The 22,579-nt window shown below is 54.6% G+C and overlaps 1 long non-coding RNA gene across 1 annotated transcript in view; it reads left to right on the top strand.

Moving 5' to 3' along the window:
- LOC104861301 overlaps nucleotides 1–22,154 on the top strand; it is a 34,865-nt gene extending 12,711 nt beyond the window's left edge. Inside the window, exon 3 of the long non-coding RNA XR_779968.1 lies at nucleotides 20,591–22,154. This is a non-coding gene — a long non-coding RNA (uncharacterized LOC104861301). The remainder of the gene's footprint in view (nucleotides 1–20,590) is intronic.
- The last annotated feature ends 425 nt before the right edge of the window (nucleotides 22,155–22,579 follow it).

Raw genomic sequence — 22,579 nt, 5'->3', positions numbered from 1 at the left:
TGTCCCATGCCCTGTGTCCCCCTGTTGCCCTGCCCTGTGTCCCTGTGTCCCCCTGTCCCTTGTCCCATGCCCTGTGTCCCCCTGTCCCCTGTCCTCCTGCCCTGTGTCCCCCTGTCCCCATGGCCCTGTGTCCCCCTGCCCTGTGAGCCCATGGCTCTGTGTGTGTCCCTGGCTGTGGGCCTCTGGCCTGAGCTCTGGCTCCCAGCCCTGCGTGGCCCAGGCCCGCTGGCTTGTCCTCCCTGGGGTTGTCTCGTCAGGCCCTGCAGGCCACCTGCTGTCCTAAGTTGATCAACTGTCACAATGGCCACGGGGTGTGATGGGGAAAAGTGGGGAAGTGGCAAAGCTGAAGAAATCACTCGAGGCCCTCGCAGCTGGTGCCTAGTTCCTGAATCTCTCGCCCTTTGGCTCCCTTCTGCCAGGTTCCCCTCCCGGCCCCCGTGAGCACCCCGCGGCACCCCTGACTCAGCTGCTTCTGCATTTGCAGCACCCTGGGGGCGGTGGGGGCAGCTGGCCAGGGGTCAGTGGCGGTTCCCAGCTGGGCCGGGTGCTTCCTGCTTCGTGGCTGGGGCTCGGGGAGGTCAGGTGACCGGCAGCAGCTCCTGGGTCGCAGTCAGGTGGCTCTGCATCCACGTCTGTGGTTAAGGAAGGCAGAGAAAGCTTAACGGGGCAGGACAGGAGGGGCCCGGGGCTGTCCCTGTTGGGGTCACTGGATGGATGGAGGCTCTGCTCTGTTCTTTTCTTTCTGGCTGAGATTTGAACCCAAGATGTGTGTCCACTGGCCTAGGAGCTTCTGTTCCACTCTAGTTTCTGCAGCCTGAATTTGACCTCAGTGAAATTTGAGTTTAAAAAACACAATCCCAGCCAGGTGTGGTGGTGCACCTCTGTTTTTCATCCCAGCACTCTGGGAGGCTGAGGCAGGAGGATCCCAAATTTGAGCCCAGCCTGGGCAACTTGGTGAGTGAGACCCTGTCTCAAACTAACAAATATAAAAAAGGGTTGGGTATGGAGCTCATCATGAAGCCTCGTGAGTTCAATCTTCAGGACCATAAAAGAAACACAAAACAAACCCAAAAGCACAGTCCTGCATGCAGATGGTGGGGTTGAGGGGAAGCCCCATGGGGGACAGGAAGTGGCCAGAGGCGGCCAGGCGCTGTCCCATGTCTCTGTGGAGCTCTCTCTACAGACCCGCCTGGCCTCCCATGACAAGGGCCTGCAAGAGAAGCAGGCTTAGCTCCATCCAGTGGGGGAGAACCGCCCACCCCGCTGGCAGGAGCCCCCACAGCCCCAAAGAGGCGGAGCTGGGCTTTGAACCTAGGACTCTGAGCCCCTAACCTGCCTTTGTTGTTGTTGTTTGAGTCAGGGTCTCTCTGTGTAGCCCAGGCTGGCCTTGATCTCATGGTGATCCTCCTACCTCAGCCTCCTGAGTGCTGGGGTCACAGGCACGTGCCCCCATCCCTGGCTTAAAATTCACTTATAATTAACGGTCAGTAATTGTATGTATTTATGGAGCAGAGTACTATGTTTTGAGAGATCGTCTTCAGTCAAGCTAATGAATAAATCCATCATTTCACAAACTTATTTCTTGCACAAAATGGTGACTAGAAGAAAAAAAAGCTTTCAGCTTTTTGAGACAGGGCCTCACTCACTATGGAGCCCAGGCTGGCCTTGAACACACAGTGATCCTCCTGCATCAGCTTCCTGTGGTGAGGGCTGGGCTCACCGGTGTGTGCCCCCTTGCCCACCTAGCGGCCTCGTTTCATTTTCCATGATTGTGACCCTTTGGCATGCGTCCCTGCCCGCCTGTGCCACTTTCTTCTCTGCGATCTGGGGCCGTAGCAGCTCCCCTGATGTGTGTGACCGCGTCTGTGTCTCCCAGCGTTACCTGGAGCGCTTCTGTTCCCTGGGCTTCTGGGCCCGGCTTCTGCCCTGCTGCTGTGAGCGCCCTTGCTCTCTGCCTGCATGCTATGCTCGGGGACACCGGGGTGGGGGAGCAGAGGAAACGTGCAGGAGAGGGGCCCCGCAGGAGGAAGCAGGTATCCTGGCGGCGCTGCCCGCGGTGACTGGGCCACTCCTGAAGTGAGCAGGCCGGGCCGTCCTCGGCAGGTGGGAGTGGGCTGCTGGCCCCCGTGGCTCTGCTGTCCGCTTCCCCTGGGTGCTGTCTCTGGGACAGGGAAGTCCCCGTAGGTGTGAACCGAACCCCACAGAGAGGCTGGGAGCCACAGCCCAGGAAGCCACCCCCACCCTGGCCCTCTATCTGGGGACACGGTCGCACACACCCATCGGCTTAGCGCAGAAACGCACTTAGTATCTGGGACCCACTGGCCGGGCCCAAGCTGGTGCCGTCCTCTGGGGGCCAGGCCTGGGCCCTTAGCTCACGGTGACCCCGGCTGGGCGCAGAGGACACCAGCTCTTCCCTGCAGCCTGTGAACTTCGGATTTCCAGACTTGGAGGACGTCTGAGCCCTTGGACACCTGATCACAGCGCTGAGGGACTGCACAGGGAAGGACTGCAGCCCTGGAGCCCTGGACTGCTTTCTAGTTCTCTCTGGACTTAACTTGTATCTTCTCCTGGCTGTGGCATAACCCTAGCCTAGCCTAGCCTGGCGTGGCTAAGCCACAGGCTCTGTTCAGTGTCCCCACACTTGGCCCCAGGCCCAGGGAGCACCCTTGTCTAGAACCTGTCTCAGGCATGGTCACTGAGGCGCTACTTCCCAGCAAGAGAGCGAGACTTCTGTAATCCCAGCACTCTGGGAGGCTGAGGCAGGAGGATTGCAAGCTGGCGGACAACCTGGGCAGGAATGATATAGCAAGAGGCTGTCTCAAAATAAAAAGTGAAAATGGCTGCGGATGCAGGCCAGTGTAAAGGCCCTGGGTTCGGGGGGGGGGGGGCCATGGTGGGACAGGTGCCCAAGGGACAGCCCAGTGGCCAAGGTCGTGCCCTGCTGTGCCCCTCACTGGCTGTGGGTTCCTGGCAATCGCCTCTACTTCCTGTTAAGTGAAGGGGACCCGACTCCATGTGCAGAGGCCAAGTGCTATCTCGGGGGTCGGGGCACCCAGTGCTCAGCGAGGGGGCTGTTTAGGGAGGGCTGTCCCTGTCCTGCCGTCCCTAAGTGTAGAAGAATGGCCCCAGTGCCCTGGTCCCTTTGGAGGGTTCCGCACCCAGGGCAGCTGGGCGGTGAGGGCAGGGCTTGGGGGAGTCAGCGCTCCCACACCTCACCTCCCCACCTGCGTGTCCCCGGCAGTGACATCTGTTCCCTCAGCGACAGGGCTGTGGGATTGGGCTTCTGGAGAGACTTCCCCGGCTGACAGGCACTGAGCCCAGGAGGGCAAGGGTGCAGGAAGGGCCAGGTCTGGGGCCACCAGGTGCTCAGTGGGGTGGTGGGAGCCAGGCTGGATCCCGCAGTTGGCAAGCGGGGTTTGGTCCTGGAGGGAGAAGCTGATGGCCGTCTGCCCAGTGGGGTCAAAGGAGAGGGGACCCCAAGGCTCTGGCGAGACAGCAGGTGTCTGGGCACCCAAGCCAGCCAGGGAGTGACAGTGGGGGCTTCGGGGACCATGGACCCAGGCCCAGCAGGTCTGCCTTGGCATGAGCGAGGCCAAGGGGACGTGGCAGTGCCCAGTGTCTCTACCTCCTTGGGTCGAAGCCCTGTGCAGCAGGTGCTGGGGAGAGGGGAGTGAGTCAGCCTCTGGGGCCAGTCTGGATCTGTTTAGGCAGCTGGGCATCAGTTCTGCCACTCACAACGTCTTCCAGGCCCAGCTTCTCTTCCTTCTGCACCACTACCACGTAACACTATTCTTCTATCTTTGACCTCTTAGTTCCAAAATGGCTGCTACTGCTGCAAAATCACACCCAAATCCAAGGAATGAGGGCAGAGCTAGTATCTTCCTGCACAAGTGTCTTTTATTTTTCAATCTAGAGAGCTGGAGTTTCTGGGGGAGGCCTGGCACCTCATTGGGTGGTCACGGCCTCTTCACCTCAATGGGTAGGGCAGGGCTCGTGCCCACCCTTCACCCCAAGTATGTAGGAGCAGGGCCAGGCCTGGACGTGCTCCAGAGGCTGAGTGCATGGATAAGTTGGGAAGGGGCTGCAGGCCAGGACTCTGAGGTGAGAGCGGCCCACGTTTTATTTCCTGCCTTCTGTTCCCTGGCCTTTGGGTGACGGAGTCTGTGCCTTTCATGAGAACGGCGTCACTCAAGCCCAGACGGAATGTGACTCTGCAGACTTCTGTCCCCTGCAAAAGTAGCCCTTGCAATGGATGGGGAAGAAAATACTTTTTTGGTGGGGGGTACCAGGGACCGAACTCAGGACCTTCCACTTGCGAGGCAGGCAGAGAAAAGACTTTTTAGGAGAAAGAAATCCTAAAAAACGTGACCACTAAGGCAGTGTTGTGGAAAACCCTTTTTTATTTAATTTTAGTTTTTGTGTCTATGTTTGTAGCACATAATGATCACACGGAGTTGTGCACGGGCAAAGCACATCATGATTCTTTTTATGTCCCAGAAAATACTCAATGGCATCCTAGACAGACATTAAAAATAATTAAAAAAAAGAAAACACTAAAGCATTGTGAGGTGAGGGTGTGCACTGCGGCTGAAGAGAGAGATGATTCAGAGACAGTGTTAGGAGTTTTTTTTTTTTTGGTTTTGCTTTTCCTTTTAGACAGGGGCTTGCTGTGTAATCCAGGCTGGCCTCAGACTCCGGGAGATCCTCCTGCATCAGCCTCTCTCGGGTGCCCGGATCATAAACACATCTGCCCTGCCCCCGGCTTGTGATCATTCACTCAGTGCTCAGATTTTTCTTGCCATCTCAAAAGTGAGGCTTCAGGAAAACCCCTCCTGCCCTTGTCAGACTGACACGAACTTCAGACTCTGCAGACGGCCAGACCCAAGTTCTTGACGCCTTGGCGTGGGGCAGAAGCAGGAAGATGCTCTGAGGTCAGCCCCGGCAGGTCAGATGACCAGGGCAGGGCTGGAAGGGGAGACGTGGTGCCCTGCTTCTCCTGGGGGTGACTCAGTCTTCAGGGCTGGTGAGGGTGGACGTGCAGCCCGGCTCAGGCCCAGGGTGGGGCGCTGCATCCTGCCCTGGGCCGCAGTGGCTCTGTGCAAGGCTCCTTCTGCAGCTTTGGGGCTCCCGGGGGGTCCTGGGTCTGGGCAGAGCATGTGGGGAGCTGCGGGACCCCCGCTCCGGTGCCCTTGTGTCTGTGGGCTCCTGCCAGGCCCCGGGTCTGCCAGGGCTCGGAGTGCTTTTGTGTAATGTGCCTCTGCACTCCTGGGGGCACAAGACCTCAAGCCGCCTCATCAGCTGATTTCCTGGGCCTGCAGAGATCAAAGCGATCAGGAGTGAGAGCGTGGGGTCTTGGGAAGCCCCGGTGCAGGCCGGTTGCCACCTTGGGCTCCCTTATGCTTTGGGGAACCGAAGCCTCATGGCCCCAGCCAGGTCTGCTAACGGTGCTGCAGAGCACAGGCTTCCGACTCTGGGCAGGCTCCGCTCACTGGGCGTAGGAGCAGATTGAATGGTAGCCTCGGACATTTGCCCAAGGAGCATTTATTTTTGTTTTTTATTTTTTGAGACAGGGCCTCATGATGCAGCCCAGCTGGCCTGGAACTCAAAGAGATCCTCCTGCCTCAGCCTCTGGTGTGCTGGGCTTGCAGGCGTGTGCTACCCAGGGAGCATTTATCGAGGTTCTTTTTTAAGTGCTAGCATGGACACCAATAACCACGAATAACCCCTCCTTAGACCCAGCTGGGAGCTTGACTGAACTGGAGTCTCATGGGGGAGCCCCTACACGAGGGGTAGGGCACAGAGTGGCAGACACTGGTCACACGGTGTCCTGGGACAGGCCCGAGGCACGCAAAAGGCCAGCTGGCAGGCAGAGGCAGCGGCGGGTGCTCAGCAGGCATTCCTGGTCTCTGTGTGACTGGGCGGCGAAAGGGACACAGCAGTCCCAGGGAATGCAGACACCCCAATGCCACATGCTGTGTTTGGGGTGCAAGGTGGTGTCCTGTTTGTCTCCACAACACTACCCAGATCCATGTGACCCAAGCAGGGGCAGGTGTAGAGGTTTCCATTTGCCTCCTGCTTCTTTTTGTTTTTGGCGGCACCCGGGATCGAACTCAGGACCTTGTGCTTGTGAGGCAGGCACGGTGGCACTGAGCTAATCCCCCAGCCCAGACTCCTGCTCCTTCAGTGTTGTCTCTGATAACATTCAGGGTGCAGGGCTGCTGGGGGTCACTGCCCACTGGTGGTGGCGGTGGCCCGGGAGCAGGAGGAGGGAGGCCAGGGTGTAGGAGGGCCGGGAACACGGTGGAGGAGCCAGCCCTGTGGACGCCGTTCCTGAAGGCGGATCCCTGAACTCCAGTTCCTACACCAGCTTCCTTTGGTGGGAGTCAGTCTGGAGACATCTGCATCGTGAAAGGCGGCCACCTCTGTGACGTATTGCCGGGGACAAGATAGGATCGGAACAAGAGTATATTTAGAAGACAGGAAACGAGCTCTCCAGCTTGCCCTCGATTTCACAGCCGGTGTCCTAGCTCTGTGAGCAACCCCGGAGTTGATGGGGCTTCAGCTCAGTGAGAGAGGAAATTACTTTAGCCCTGCTGCTGATGCTGACTGTGCTCTTCCCTTTTCTCTTCTCTTTCTTTCTGTTTCTTTTATTGTTTCATTTCTTTGAGACACGGTCTCACTATGTGGCCCAGGCTGGCCTCAAACTCACAGGGATCCTCCTGCCTCAGCCTCCCGAGTACTGAAATGACTGGAGTGCGCCACCACACCTGACTGTCTTTCTGTGTCTGTGCTGTGCAGACTTCTGGGGTTGCCCCACAGTGAAGGGGGACAGATGACATTTTGCTAGGAACTGAGTCATTCGGCTGGGCTTTTTCGGCTCTGTCCCTGCTTAGTAAAACTGACTCGGGGAGGGAAAGCGCAGGGCTATTTTAGGGGTACTCAGCAGCAGGGCTCCCAATTCCTGGAACAGACACCGCTGCCTTCCTGGCGCAGATGCAGGGGAACAGCGACTCTGTGGTCGTCAGCTGGCCGGCCCCGCCGGGTGTCAGTGCCATCTGTGACCCGGCTCACGCCTCCGGCTCGTGGGGCCGAGTGGCATTGAGGTCACTGCTCATGCCTTCTGCTTGCACAGCACAGCTCCTGGAGTGGATTCGCTGTGCACACAGTTCCTCTTGTGACTTTCCCGATAAGCTGACCATTGCAGGACCTGCAGCCGGGGACAGGGCATCTCCCCTGTGCATGAAAACACAGGTCTGGCTGGCTATTGGAGGAATCAAACTGAGTCTCGTGCTTAAACCTCCAGGCAGAGAAAAACTCAGCAGGTTTTTAAAAAAGTATCCATTTGTGCCTGATATGGGCACATGCCTGCACTACCAGTATTTGTGAGGCTGAGGCAGGAGGATCTCCACAAAGTCTGAGGCCAGCCTAGGCTATAACCAAACAAAACAAAGCACCCCCCCAACTATCATTATTAATACATATCAGTGACTTGGGGGAAGCAGCTCAGACTTTCTTCAGAGCTGACTTGGAGGGAATTTTACTTCCTACTGTACTGAGCCCTGGTGGTGGCTAAATCCTTGTTAAGAGGCATAGGAAAGCTACTTATTCTGACCGAACCTACACCAGAGACGCATATGTTTCTGTGTTTGGGCTTCGCCACCTGTGTGCTGAGGAGCAAGTTGGACCGTGGGCCCCGCTGCCTGGCTTCGTAGTGCACAGGAGACAGCCTCGTGGACAACTTCTCAGCTCCGTAAGGCCGTGCTCCTGGCCAGACTGCACAGATCTCCCAAATGGGCCCTCAGGGTAACCATGGCGACATTCAGGGGTCGACTCCGGACCCAGGAGAGGACCACACCCTCCCGGCCGGCTGGGTGGGTTGTGCAGGAGGCCGCCTGACACCCACAGTGGCGAGGGCGGAGGTCACCTCCAGAGTGGACCCCGCAGAAATGAGGGGCGGAAGCACTGGACTCACTGGCCCCCAGCAGGTGCAGGAGGCCTGTGGGAACTGGGAGAGTGGGGTTCCGGCTCCCGGATGGAGGGGAGGAAGTGCTGCTCTCCTCGGCTCACTACAGAAATGGGCACGAGCCGGCAGGTGAGTGTCCCGCGTGTTATGTGGCTATGTGCTGGCTTATTTTACACTTGCTGTGGCCGATCCCTCCCTCTTCCCTCCCTTCTCCTTTGTTCTAAAGGTTAGGAGCATTTGCTTTAGAAGCGGGAACAAGCGCCATGCCGGGGGGATGCAGGGCAGCAGGCAGACTTAGAGGGAGCGGGTGGTCCAAGGCTGCCCCTCCCCTGTCCCTGGAATGGAGCACACGGTGCCACGACTTCAAGGGGAAGCTTTTGTTTTGGTTTCTTCTGGCTCGTGGGGGAAACAAGATGGGAAGGGCCTGGCGGCAGGAAGCAGCTCACCTCACCTCATGGCGGCTGGGCAGCAGAGAGCAGGGAGGAGCCCTGAGGAGAACGCACCGTGCTGGCTCTCACCCCAGTGAGTGCCCCTGGCCAGGGCCGCCTCCTGCAGCAGTCAGCACAGAGCTTACCTGGTGGATTTACTGGTGAGCACAGCGCCCAGGGCCCCTCTCCTCCCACATGAACACAGGAGTCTCTGGAGCTCTGAAATGGGCCGCAGGGCAGCTGGAGGTCTGCAGGCAAAAACCGACTGCACTGCCCACGCCGTGGCCTCCGAATGTCACTACCTGCGTCAGCCCTGTGGGTCCCTGGGTTCTGTTCAGGGGAGGAGGGAGCTGGCTGTGGACTTAGGAGTGGCAGGGCTGGGAGGCTGAGGCAGGATGCTTCCCTGCACTGGTCTGAGCCCCGGATGGGCCAGGGACCTCTTCGGCACTGAGTGCTGTGGAGCATGCTCCTTCCTCCTGGGCTTGGGGCCCGCCATTGACACTAAAGAAACATGTGGAGCCTGGTGGCAGCACACGTCTGTAACATCAGCAACCAGGAGGCTGAGGCAGGCAGGTTGCAAGTTTGAAGCCAGCCTGGGCAATTTAGCAAGAACCTGTCTCAAAGTAAAACAAAAATAAACAAGGGCTGAGGATGTATCTCCGATGAAGCTGTGAAGCAGGGTTAACAAGTCACCAGTTCACTGATGAGAACCCCAAGCTCCAGATGGCCTGTACTCTTGGCCTCTCAGGCTGAGTCTTAGCTATGCTATCCTGGCTGCCTCGATATCCTGAATGGATTCATAACGTCTCCCTGTCACGGTCACTGTGACTCTGGGGAGGAGCCAGGAGTCCCACGGTGCCAGATCCAGTGACTCAGGCGGATGAGGACACAGTGTCCTGTTAGTAGGAGCTGCCTTTAGGTTGGGTGGCGCTCAGTAGAAGCACGTACTGAGTTTTGATCACACTTGGTAAAGACCCTCAGGAAAGAGGACTCCAGAGCCGCTGCAGAAAGTGCCTGGGACAATGGGAGGAGGGTGTGTGATGTGGGGGATTTGAGGTGATTCACGGCCTCATGCCTGTCACTGTCCCCAGTCTGCCTCAGTTTAATGTAGGTGGGCCAGGCCTTGCTGGGAGGAGCCCTCTGGAGAGGGTCTGTGGCAAACAGGAACGGTGCTGCTCAGCTGTGTCCCGGCAGGAGGCAGGGCTGGGACCTGAGGTCTTTCTGTGTTGGTTGCACGGAGGCCTCGGAGCTGCTCTTGGACAGGTGACAGAGCACGAAACCAGCAGAGCCTGGGGTCGGCACCAGCTGGTCGCTGCTCTGGGTCCTACCCCCTTGGCCGGCCTGACTCTGTGTCCTTGGCAGGGCTCCGTGTCCCCAGAGGAAGGTGCCAGCAAGCTCTCCCTTTCCCTGTCCCGCCCAGCCCGCCGGCCCAGCTCCCATCCCAGCCCCTAGGCAGCTGTTTACCTCGAGAGGTGGAGGAGAAGGGGCCCGCTGCGCGTTGGTGGAAGGGCTGCCTGTGTCGGGCACACTGAGGACAGTGTTCCGGACGCTGCCACTCGGGGATGTTGGTTCTGTGCCCCTGCCAAGATTCCTAGTTATCTCTGGCGGCACCACCCGAGGAGCTCAGCCTGGCTCTGACAGGGGTAAGTGGCCCATGGTCATTTTCAGAGAGGCTCACAGTGTCAGTGCCACCGCAGCCGGGACAGGGGCCGGGTGAAGCCGTTCCCCTGGGCAGAAGTGGGAAGCAGGAGGAACAATGGAAAAGCGGGAGAATGCTTTCTCTAGCAGGCTGGCTGCGAAACCACCTGCTGCACACTTGCTCGTCTTTAGGTTATGTCTGACGGTTCAAAGCTGAGGCGTCCCTGTCTTCCTGATGCCTCCAGTGAATTTTAGGGGGTACTGGGGATTGAACCCAGGGCCTTCAGACTGAGCTGTTTTGTCTGCCCTGAGACAGGGTCTCGCTAAGTTGCTAAGCTGCCAAGCTGTCCAGCAGGCAGGGCTAGGACTTGTGACCCTCCTGCCTCAGCCTCCCAGTGTTTAGGAGCAGAATTACCCTTGTCACTTGGGAGGACCCGGTGTCTGTTCTGAGATTCCTGTGAACAGTGTCAAGGCTGTGAGGCTAGGGCCCGGCTCACCTCGGAAAACAAGAGTGTCGCAATTCTGAGCCCCGAGCAGGCTCTGCAGCCTTATTTACATGATTATTCCACACTGGTGTGCAAGAGGTGCCAGGGACGGGGGGGGCCACTTCAGTCACGGAGCTGGGTGGGCTAGAAGGGTTGTGAAAATGAGTAAGGAACTCAAAACTGACTCAGACACCAGGTTATCATCTAAACAATTCAAGCATGACAAATGGACAGTAAAGCCGGCCTGAGTTTGAGGTAGCCAAGTTTATATACACAGCATCTAAAGACTATAGGATTGACAGACACGTTTTCCTCTGCCTTTCCTCAACCCAAGATTTTGTTGTTTTGGTTTTGTGCTTTTGAGGCAGGGTCTCACTATGTAGTTCAGTTCAAGGTTGGCCTTGAACTCCTGAGATCCTCCTGCCTCAGCCTCCCGAGCACTGGGACTGCGGGCGCATGCCACCACACCGGACCCAAGATTCTCATAAGTGGCTGTTTTACATGCTAGGTTTGTCTAGAGAGGAAATGAATAGGCCGCAGTTGGGGAGTAGGTTGAGAAGTTAGTGTTGGTCCCATCGCATCTTCCGTGCTGCTGACTTGCTGTGTGATGTTGGGCAAAGCAATAGCCTGCCTGGGCCTCAGTTTCTCTGTCTCTTAAAGTGGAATATTACCTGTCAGCTGCCACACAGGGAGCAGTCGGAGGACTGAGATGGCCCTTGAGAAAGTAGCAGAGGCTTTGGAGCAGGGAGGTGAGAAACAGCCCACTTCTTCCCCAGGCTCCTTTTCAGGCCTGATGTTTGTCATCTGCGAAACCAGGCTGGCTTGGCCTGTGCCTCAAAAACACTGAAAGCAAATATTAACTCAAGATAATGCAACCCGAGCAACGCAAAGGCCAATTAACCCGGGGAAAAGAAAATACCACCACATTTTAAAGCGAGGCCCACGATGACTTCCAGAAGTGCTCATAAATCCTCCTCTGGTGGCAGCAAGACCACACTGGGGGAGCGAGTGCCGGGCGTCTCAGGCCAGCCCTGCTGTGCTCAGAACCTCGCAGCGTCCCACTGGCGAGCAGTCTTCATGGCTGATAAGGTGCTAGCTAGGAAAATGGGAACTAAATTTATAGCTGGCTGCGGCGGAGCCGGTTGACACGGGGCAGCTCCGGAGTGCGGCGAGGGGGTTGAGCTGAACACCAAACTTGGCTCCGTGGCTCTGGTTTCTCGGGTTCTGCACCACCTGCCTCCAATCAAGCTGTCCAAGTACAAGAAACAATTGTTTTCGTGCTTTCTGGGAAGCTGAGAAATTCATCCAGCAGAGAGGGCTGATTTCTAAATGTTTCTTTTTCCTCTTAAAAAGAAAAAAAAAAAATCAGAAAAAATCAAACAGACCCAACAACAAATCCAAAGCATCTGCCATGTGCTGCGGGAGGACGCGTCCCCCTCCCAAATGTCTTCCAAAGTTCAAAATCCCGAATACTGCTGTCTCCACACCGAGGCGTTTTTGACCGCAAGCACCGATCTGTAATTACCTCTTCTAATAACGTTATTAGCTGTTCTGAAGAAAGGCTCTCTCTTTTAACATGCGAGGCAGTAATTAAAGGCTGCGAATTTCACAGGTGAAATCTTGCAGAACGCGCAGCGCATGGGTTTGAAGTCAAAGAATCCAGCCACGCACCTCTGCATAATTACACATTCTTCTCCAAATAAAATCTTGCATCTGAAACAATGAAACGGGTACAGTGATACTATGTATCTTTTCTTGCAAGATATGATACCATATACCATACCTTTTCTCGAAAGATAAGATATTATGCATCATATCTTCTCTTGTATCTTTTTTTTTCTTGAAACTCTAATTTGACTCGCTCCAGTGTACTTCTCTGAAATGGTTAAAATAGCAACCTCAAAGCTGGAAGGCGCAGAACCCACTGGTCACATGTAGATGCCACATCAAATGAAGGCAGCAGGGTGATAATTACAGCGTTTGCTTTCCTCTGGCAGGTGATATTTTAACGCAGGCAACCAACAAACTTCACTTGATGTGAATTCGTCTCTTGAGCTTTTCTTTTTGGAAATAAAAATATGACCTCACCCTATGCCGTGATTCAATAAAAAAGAACAACCCATGCATTCAGGGGAATAATTCCATTCCCAGGGACTCCTCTATGCCCGGTGCCATGGCCTTGGAGGGTGCTGTCTCCCCAGAAGTCGTCCCTGGTGGGGTGCACAGGGGCTGCCCATCAGCCTCTGCCCAGCTCGCAGCTGAGCCAGGCAGTCGTGGTTTGCTCTCCTACCATGGCGCTGAGCAGGACTGGGCCCTGAATGCGTGGATAACTTGGTGCTCGGGAAAAGTGAACTCGGGACGCGTCCTCCCTTTCTCCCGGAGACTTGCACTGGGCTCGTCCGAGTCCCGTGTCTTCTGAGTCCCTGAGTGGCCGGTGTCTCGGTCCACTGCTTCTCCTGCTCCGCATGCCCTCCCGTCTTTCTCCTGCCACCTGTGAGGTCGGTCGTCATCCTGCCCTGGGGGGAGGCTCAGGTGGGGTGCAGGTCCCAGAGCAGGGTTCCCCGTGCAGTGTGTCCTGGTGTCCACATGCAAACCGGGCCTCCCCTGCCCTGGGCCTCGGTTCACCTGCCAAACGGTGCGATGCACCACCAGGAAGATGGTGTCTGCTGCTGCCAAGTGTGGCCTCCAGCCCGGGCCCTGCCCCAGCCTTGTGAAGGACTTGGGAGTTTGCGGTAGGTAAACCCCAGATCTCTCCGGCCAGCCTGTCCCCACATGTGGTGGCCCAGAGGAAAGCTAATGAAAGAGAAATGAAGTGAAAAACTTAGCCTCTCAGTGGCAGTATTTCAAGTGCATGCTGGCCCTCGGTGGCAGCTTGGTGGGCAGCACCTCAGTGCCATTCTTTTAGAGAATATTGCAGGGGAGTTTGGCTGCTCTGGCATCGTGCTGGGTGTCCTGCTAGGATCTTTCCTGGGGCACCCTTCCTCCCCGGGACTGGTGCTGCCACCTGCCCGGCTGTTGGAGCTGCCCACTGTGAGCCCAGCCAGGGTTACCAGGGAACTATGTGGGCAGATGGCCCTGGATTGTGTTTCCCAGCTCTGTGCCTCAGTTTCTCTTTGTGCAAACAGTGTGTTGGCTGTGTGCAAAAGTGAAATAAGATAATATGGGTCCGAGAACGACATCACATGAGCGCAGCACTGGCCTCACCCCCCGCAGGCCAGCTTCTCCGTCCTTTCCCACAGGTGGCCCCAGATGGGGCAGCCCCTCCTCCCCAGGCCTGCTGGCTCCCAGCTGGTCCCTGGTCCAACCTGTGTGCCCCCTCCTGGCTCCCAGCTGTCCCCTGAGATAGGCAGGTCCTGTCCCGGGTCCTCCAGGGTGGCTGCACCCTCCTGTGTGCCCCGCAGCTACCTGGCCTGGGCCTCTCTCGCATGCACGCAGTGCTGGGTCACCACAGGAGCCCAGACTCAGGGAGTTTTGCTGGGCAAGGGCAGGGCCACTGAAGCCGGGAGACGTCTCCTCGATAGCGGCCCCTTCCTCACACTGGGCTGTGAATTCGCAAGGGTGAATTTCAGATGCTGACTACCGGCTGCTTCCTGGTGACTCGGGGACAGTTGCTGCCCTGGGGCTTTCCAGCAGCTCGGTAGAAGAAACCACACAGCGACCTCCGGCCTTGTGGGGCGACCTACTTCCCAGCTCCTGCGGGCTCCACCTCCACGCCACCAGGGCTGAGGAGGCGGCTGCTTCCCCGCGCAAGGAGTGGGAGAGGGAACTGAGAGGCAGGGACTGGAGGCCCAGGGGCCTGCTGGATGTCCAGGGCCCTTCAGGGGCCTCCTCGGCTCGGCGGAGCCTCCCACTGAGAATGAAAATCCCAGTAGTTCCCACCACGCCCGTGAGTGTGATGGCGGAGCGCCCAGGGAGGGCAGCAGCCTGCAGCTCCAGGCCGGGGGCAGCACCAGCTTCCAAACTGCAGCCTCACGCCTTGCACCAGTCACGGGTCCTTCTCCCCTTCTGTCTTCCTGACTTCTGTTCTGTTCTGTTTGGTTTGGTTCTGTTTAGATAGGGTCTTACAGTGCAGCCCAGGCTGGCCTCGAACTCATGGTGATTCTCCTGCCTCAGCCTCTTGCTGCTAGGATGACAGGTGTGTGTCGCCACACCCGGCTTATCTTGCTTCACTCCTGCTCCTTGCGATGGCCCATTCTCGGGGACCCAGTTCCCGACAGTCCCCATGCCCGTCCCACATGGAGATGGCCCAGACCTCACTCCTGGGCACAGGTGACCCCTGCAGAAAATCATCTCTACATTGGCATCCCTTGAAAGGGCTCAGCGCCCTGGAGGGCAGACAGAGCCCAGAGCGGGCACAGTGCCTGGGGGAATGGAAAAGATCCAACAGTTTCCTGAGAGTAAAAGCCCAGGTGTGAAGAGGCTGAAGGCACAGCTGGGCGTGGGGCCCACACCTGTCATCCCAGCACACAGGAGGCTGAGGCAGGAGGATCACTGTGAGTTCAAGGCCAGCCTGAGCTAAACAGTGAGACCCTGTCTCAAAAAACAAAACTGAAACAATGACAACAATGACAATGACAACAAACAAAACAAAACAAAACAAAAAACAAAGCCACCAACAGAGGCAGAGTTACTGGTAATGCCTTCCTAAAAATCGATGTAGCGGTATTGGTCAAGGGCCTTAACGATGCTCTTAATCTTTATTTTTTAAATTTTATTTTTGCAGTCTGGGGATTAAACCCAGGGCCTTCCCACTGAGCTACATCCCCAGGCTTTTTTTTTTCTTCTGGGTACCAGGGATCACAGTCAGGGCTTTGTGCTTGCGATGCAGGTGGTAGCACCGCTGAGCTGAATCATAGGCCTTTTTCTGTTTTTTTAAAAGGCTAAGCTTAGCTAAGTTGCTATATTGTTCAGGCTGGCTGGCATCCAAGAACTTGGGATCCTCCTGCCTCAGCTTTCTGGAGAGCTGGGATTGCAGGTGTACACCACCACAACTTGACTCTGTTCCCAGACTTTTAGTACAGAGGAATGTATTCTCAGACAACAGTCAGCTTCATAAAGATTCATGCCCAAGGATTTTCATTTTCATTTTTTTTTGGGGGGTACCGGGGATAGAACTCAGGATCTTGCACTTTCGAGGCAGGCCGTGGAGCCACTGAGCTAAATCCCCAGCCCAGATTTTCATTTTAAAATTGATCTTATTAATGTACCTGCAAATTAACACCTCTTACAACCAAAATAGAGGAGTAAAATAAATAAATTCAGGTATTTACATACATACAATAAAATATTTTAAAGCTATTAAAATCCCTCTTGAAAGGTAGTGATAGAGGAAGATGTGAATGTAAAATTAGGCTGAAACCATTAGAGATAAAACTGTAGCTATGATGTAACTTGATTGTTTAAAAACATATAAACATGTGCACGGGTGGGCAGAATCAGGTGTCACGCAAAGTCAGCAATGGGTACATTTAGGACGGAGGCCCCAAGAAATTCTAGTGAACCATTCCAGCCACTAGGTAGCTGCTGCAATAATGTACAAGGTATAGTAGAAAACTACAGCGAATGTTTGGATGTTAAAAAAATGATTATAATAAAAGTCACATTTCCGTGAATCCCCTCAAAACCATTCCTCTTGCTTAGCACATACTTAGCATTTTTAAAATTTTTCATAATTTATATTGGTCCATGTTTGGAGTACATAACGATCGCATTTCTCATGCAGAGTTGGTGGAGGTGTGTGTGTATATATAGATATATATATATATATAAAATCTTAATTTATTTTTATGTCCCCTTTCCTTCTCCTCTCTCCATTGTCCTCAACACTTTGTGCAGCAGCCCTGGAGTCCTCGTTTCTGTCTTTAGTTGCACTGCTGTAGCTGACTTGTTGTCCTGAGTTGATCTAAAATATTTACTTTTCCTGGTTACTTTTACTTCTGTAAAGATCTAGGAGTCACACAGAAGATCTGGTGAGTGGTGGGTGAGGACAGAGTGCTGTATTTTTTGTTTTTTGAGGCAGGGTCTCACTATGTCATTGAGACTGATCTGGAACTCACTATGTAGCCCAGGCTGGTCTCGAACTCATAGCGATCCTCCTGCCTCAGCCTCCTGAGTGCTGGGATTACAGGTGTGGGCCACCACACCAGGAAGTGCTATATTTTTTTAAGAGCCTGCTTTTCCATTGTCTTTGGTCACACGGGGTAAAGACCCTCAGGAAAGAGGACTCCAGAGCTGCTGCAGGAAGTGGCGAGGATGATGGGAGGAGGGTGTTTGAAGTGAGGGGAGGATTCTGTGGGGATTTGTGGCAGTGTCTTTTACTGTAATAATAATGTCTGATTGAACACTCACTGAACATTCCGCTCACCTCAAGGTCTGGCACACTGCTGTTGAGCCGGTGTGAAGGGTTGTGAACACAGGTCCCCTGAACTAAGATTGTGTGTAGCATACAGCACAGTAGTGCAACATGCAGGCTCATGGCTAGGCGAGGCTGTCACACAGCCGGCAAGCAGGAGTGGATGCTGTGTGGGGTCACACGGTGACAGACACGTCTCAACTCTTGTGGACTCTCAGGGCTCGGGAGCTGACCGGGTGGGGGGACCAACTGAGTCCTGCTGTCAGGGCCCTGGTGGCTGTGGGCTGCACTGGCTGCAGGGTTTGCTGGGGCCCCGCATCCTCCCAGGCAAGGTAGGCTGGTGCAGCACAGCACCAGGCCAAATGCAAATTGTTTTCAAGTGGGCAAAGGAGCTTGCTTCAGGGGTGCCAAGGAACTCTCCATTTCGGCAGTTATTTTGTGTGCACTCACTATGATCATCCAATAAAACCTCCACTGCTGTGGAGCCCTTAGACTTTGCCTTTAGGAAGTGCTGTCAGGGAAGCGACCACAGATGTCTTCTCGTTTGCTAGGCTGACTTGAGTGCTTTTCAAAGTCAGGTCCAGCCTGCAAGGCTGCAAGCTTTCTCTTTCATTGTGAAACTGCTGCTCTCTTGAGAGCTGGTTTGGCCTGGCAACAGCTTGGAGATGCCCACAGAGCCTATAGGTACTCAGGCTGGGGCACCACTCCTGACCTCAAGGAGCCATGAGGCCCTCAGATAGGGTGCTGACTTGTTAAATTGTGCAGACTGGGCTCGAACTTGTGATTCTCCTGCCTCAGCCTCCCAGAGGGCTGCAAGACCCGTATCAAAACAAAAATAAAAAAGATCAGGGGACACAGATCAGTACGAAGGCCCTGGTTTCAATCCCCAGGATGCCAGAAAAGTGCAAAATGAATTAAAAGCTGTATTTTTAGTTCATCTAATAGATTGAAAAGATCATTCCAACATGTGGTCAGTGGAAAGTTGTTAAGGCGTTTTTCATAGTAAGTCTCTGAGAGCTGCTGTGTGCTTCACACCTGGCTCCCTTAATGTGGCCTGGTCACATCCCGTGCATCACTGGCCGCCTATGGCTGGGAGCCACTGGATCGGGTGGTGCTTGTGGAAGTCGAGCTCCTGTCATGCACCTTTTCGTCTCCGGCACCTGCCCAGCAGTAGACCACTGATACGTAGTCAGCTGGGGATTTAGCTTAGTGGCACCATGGCTGCCTCTCAAGTGCGAGGTCCTGAGTTCGATCCTCGGTACCGAAAAATAAAATAGATAAATACTTGCTGCGGACCCCCACCCCACCCCCCTCTCTCCCTGTCTTCTTTCCTTCCTTCCTTTTTCTTTTTTTAGTACTGGGATTGAACCCAGGGTCTTTGCACTGAGCCATTCCCGCAGGTCTGTCTGAGGTGGGTGGTGGGGAGGCCAGAACTCCAGGACAGTGTGCGCGGTGATCCAGTGCTTCACTAGCCCAGTGGCCCTTGGGTGCGGCTGTGCTGGCAGACGACCTGAACAGAGCCACTCGACCTCCTGTGTCCTGGTTCCTCATCTGCAAAGAGCCTGCAGTGTCTGCCTCGCAGGGTCCGAGGGCCACGGGACAGGTGGCACAGACCGTGGCATGTGCGCAAGGGGCAGGGTGGTGACTGGCTTGGCACTGCAAGGACCCGGGGTTTGGTGGTGCTGTGCATTCCGGCCCAGCTAAGTCTCTCTGTGGTGCTGACTCCTTTTTGGGGAAGCATCCTAGGGCTCTAAGATCTGTCACTGAGCTGCCCTTTGCGGCTGGCTGGGAAAGTCCTGTCACCCTTGGGCTTTGTGAGCAAGCGTCGTGCCAGGTGCAGTGGCCCTTGCTCTGGGAGTTGCCACCTTCCCACGGGCCTGCAGATGGCTACCGGAGCAGGCGAAGGGCCCCTCTGCTGCAGGCTCTGCCCACCCCGTCCTGCCTCTTCGGGCGGACACCCCTGACTTTCCCCTGAAGCAACGACTTGAACAGCACCATTGCAAGCAATAGAAACCGAGCGTTTCCTGATCACAACCTAGTTTTGAAAACGAAAAATGGGCAAAATGAGCCAGACGTGTGGTGGTATTAAGAAAAGCAAAGGTTAACTTAATCATAAAACTCCTTTGTGGTAGCAGGCAGGAAGTGAAACAGCTTTAAATGGCAAACATTTCTCAATCATTGAATGCACCAATAACTCTGGCATTCTTTCCCCTTCGTCTCCTTAAAGTAGAAGAATGCCAGGCCCAAGCCGGGGCAGACAGGAGGAAGGCTGGGGCGGTCCTGCAGCCCTGGGCCAGCTCTGCAGGAGTCCAAGGCACAGGTGGCCATGGACGGAGGTTCAGATCGGATCCTGTTAGATCCCCATGGAGGCTGAGCTGGGACCTCTTTGTCGGCCCCTCCGGCCATCTCTGCTGCGCGTGTTGGAAGTGGGGGCCCTGCCATGTTGGCCAGCAACACTCCAAGGGATTGGAGAAACCCCACAGTGCGTGAGCAGCATGGCGTGGCCTACTGGATGGCCTTGTCCTCCTTTCTCCTGCAACTTAGCTTCTTTACACAGAAAATCAAAACCTGGAGAAACATGATGGGCTACTTTCCTGAAAACAAACATATAAAAAACCAACACAGAAAACCACCATTATCGCGTGCCAGCCCACAGAGGTGGGCCTGGAGTCAAAGATGGATGTCACTGATAGACTCCTGCTTAGTTGCACTTTTTAAGATTTATTTATAGATGTTTAACAGGATATGACCCAGGGAGGTGCTCTTAATTGATTAAAACACAAGAATCTATTGGCGGAGCTTTAAAGAAATAGGTCCATTTAAAATGACAGCAATTGATTTTAATCAGTAATAGAAATGGTGTCAAGTGGAATCATGTTAATTTAAACCGGAGGAAAAGTTAATAGGAAGTAGCCTTCAAATTAATGGCTTTAGTGTCTTTCTTAGAAATTCTTTTTCAGGAGACACGTTCTTGCTCTATGCAGCTCAGGCTGGCCTCAAACTTGGACGATCCTCCTGCCTCAGCCTCCTGAGTGCTGGGATTGTAGGTGTGTACCACCACGCCTGGCTTCTAAAAAATTCTAGGATAGTCTCTGCAGTGTTCTGTGGCATTTGGTGGCTGACAGGCTAATAAGGCACAGGGAAGTCAGGGATTCTGAACTTCCAATGATGCCATGTGCTGAGCTTCTCCCTTTGCAGCTGGGAAACCCACTCTTGAATTTCCAGGGTGCAGAGTTGGATTCGCCGTCACCTTGGCCCCACATCTGGTTCAGTTCCTCCGTGGTGGCTTTTGGGGTCCATCTCCCCCACTCCAGCTTCGCGAGGGTGCAGACCCCGAATTCCTTATCTTCACCCTGCAGCCCCTCAGTGCCTGGAAAGGGGTGGCCCAGGGAACACAGGGCAGGTCTGGGCTTGGGGAGGAAGCTGTGCTAGTTTGTGGCTGGCGTCCTTCGTGCTGTTTCTGGTGTTCCCGCGCGTCTTCCTCTTTTCTCCCTAAGGTAAAACACTAAGTCTGGCTTCTCACCTTTTCGAGTGAGTTGCACTTCTAGGCCACTTTTGGGGGCTCTCTTTGCAGGAGGGAAAGTCCCCTAAGGCCCCGAAAAGTCCTCAGCGAGGGGCCGGCAAACGAGGCTGCAGGCTGAAAGCACTCGCCCCTGGAGTTGGGTGCAGAGGGCACCGCATTGCTCTTGATTAATTTCAGTGCTTTTCTCTGTTTGTCTGGCAGGGAAGTGAGCAGACTGAGAAACCGTGGTCCCACCCCAACTCTCGAAGCCAGATATCCACCTGAGATTTTCCCCTCTTGGATCTTTCCTGCTTAACCACACTTGAAACACCCTCTTTGCGTGTGGAAAACGGCTTTCGCGGTCCCCGCAGATAGCAGGTGAGAGCCGTTACACGGCTGGGCTGGGCTCGTTTTAGGGAAGTAGCTTTTTGTTTTGTTTTTTTTTTAAGCTCTGACAACCAGAAGCCTCTCTCAGGTGGAGCCATGGCACAAACGTCGTGAACAAAGGCCACTTGTGGGTCTGTGCGGAACTCTGCCGTCTCCCGTTTCTACAGAAACTGCTTGTAGGTGGGCGGCCCGGCGAGCACGCTTCCCCATTTCCATCCGTCCGGTTCTTCTCGCACCTAGACCTGTGGCTGCTCACTTGATAAAGCCCAACGGTTAGGGGAAGTCACCGTCATCGCAGCCCTGGGCTTCAGGAACCAAGTCCTCACCCTCTGCCCCTGCGCCCTTTCAAAATAACCTCTGCTCAGGGGCCCAGCTGGCCGAGGGCACTGGGGACTGTCCTGGAGGTGGGGACCTCAGATGAGCCGCGGGGACTGTTGCCATGGAGACTATCCATCACGACGGAAGCCCGGGGGAGGGGCTGGGCCGGAGAACGCGAGGAAATCACCTGCTTTTCAATAACTTGTTGGCATGAGAGCCTCTCCGGCTTTGGTTGCTGGGTCTCCCTGAGCTAAGCTAGAATGGGATGGATCAAAGATCTAAATATTAAAACAGAAACTCTTAACGCGCTGGAAGATCAAATAGGCAAGACTCTCTCGAAGACACAGCCACGTAGGTGAGGCCTTTCTGAACAGAACTCTAACTGCACAAAAAATAACTTCAAAGGTCAACGAATGGGGTCTCAGTAGATTAAAAGCCTTCAGCACAGCAAAGGAAACAGCCAACAGAGGGAGGAAACAGCCCGCAGAATGGGAAGAAAGTTTTGCCAGTTACTCTTTGAACAGAGCAGTAACATACAACTATAAATATAAAGAACTACAGGGAAGGGTGGAGGGGTTGAAGGGAGGCCAGGGGAATGGGGGGAAGACCAAGAATGGAAAGGTGCAAATTTACCATTATGAATGTCATTATATTGGAAAGAAGTAAAAAGAAAATCAGCCTCCTCAAAGTAACAGAGGCAACCAAAATGAACAGACAATTGTCAGAAAAGTGCAACGGTGAATAAATGTATGAAAAAACATTCAGCATCTCCAGCCATCAGCGAAGTGCAAATTACAACAACACGGAGACTCCATCTCACCCCAGGAAGAACGGCCACCACCAAGACATCGAATGAGCACCAATGCTGGTGGGGCTGTGGGGGACAGGAGCCCTCCCACCTGGCCAGTGGGCGTGTAAGTCAGTGTGGACACCGGTGTGGAGATTCCTCAGGAAGCCAAAGCTAGAAATTTCCATTTAACCCACCCATTCCCCTTCCGGAAGAGTTAAAGACGGTGATCCATGTGCACTCACATCTGCAGCAGCATGATTCATAATAACTACATCTTGGAAGCAGCCTGCATGTTCATCAAGAGAAGAATGAATAAAGAAGCGGCAGTATTTACACACGACAGAGTACTACTCTGCCACTCAGAAGGACAGATTTGAATCATTTATAGGAAAACGGATGTACCTTGAGGCTATACATGTACTAATAAACATAAAAATCAAAGGGAAAATGAAGTTATATTTCTATAATTGCACCAATTTTAAAAAAGCAAAGCAAAGCGAAGGGAAGGTGAGCACTGACTTCCCCTAAGAAACACAGCCTGCTCCTGCTGTGGAGCATCCCTGAAACTCTTCAGGGGCCCTCAGAGCCCGAGAGGAGCTGTGGATGGGCAGGGATCCCAGAAGGAGAAAGGCGTCCCCTCCTTATTTGGCCTGCAGGACTCAGAGGCCCTTCCTGCCACTCGGTCACAGTTTGCTGTCACAGCGCCCCCTCAAGTC

This window comes from Fukomys damarensis, unplaced genomic scaffold (genome assembly GCF_012274545.1).
Source record: "Fukomys damarensis isolate Sample0158 unplaced genomic scaffold, DMR_v1.0_HiC HiC_scaffold_25, whole genome shotgun sequence".
Classification (NCBI taxonomy): Eukaryota; Metazoa; Chordata; class Mammalia; order Rodentia; family Bathyergidae; genus Fukomys; species Fukomys damarensis.
The sequence above is the reverse complement of the archived record's forward strand: the minus strand, read 5'-3'. Positions and strand labels throughout refer to the sequence as shown.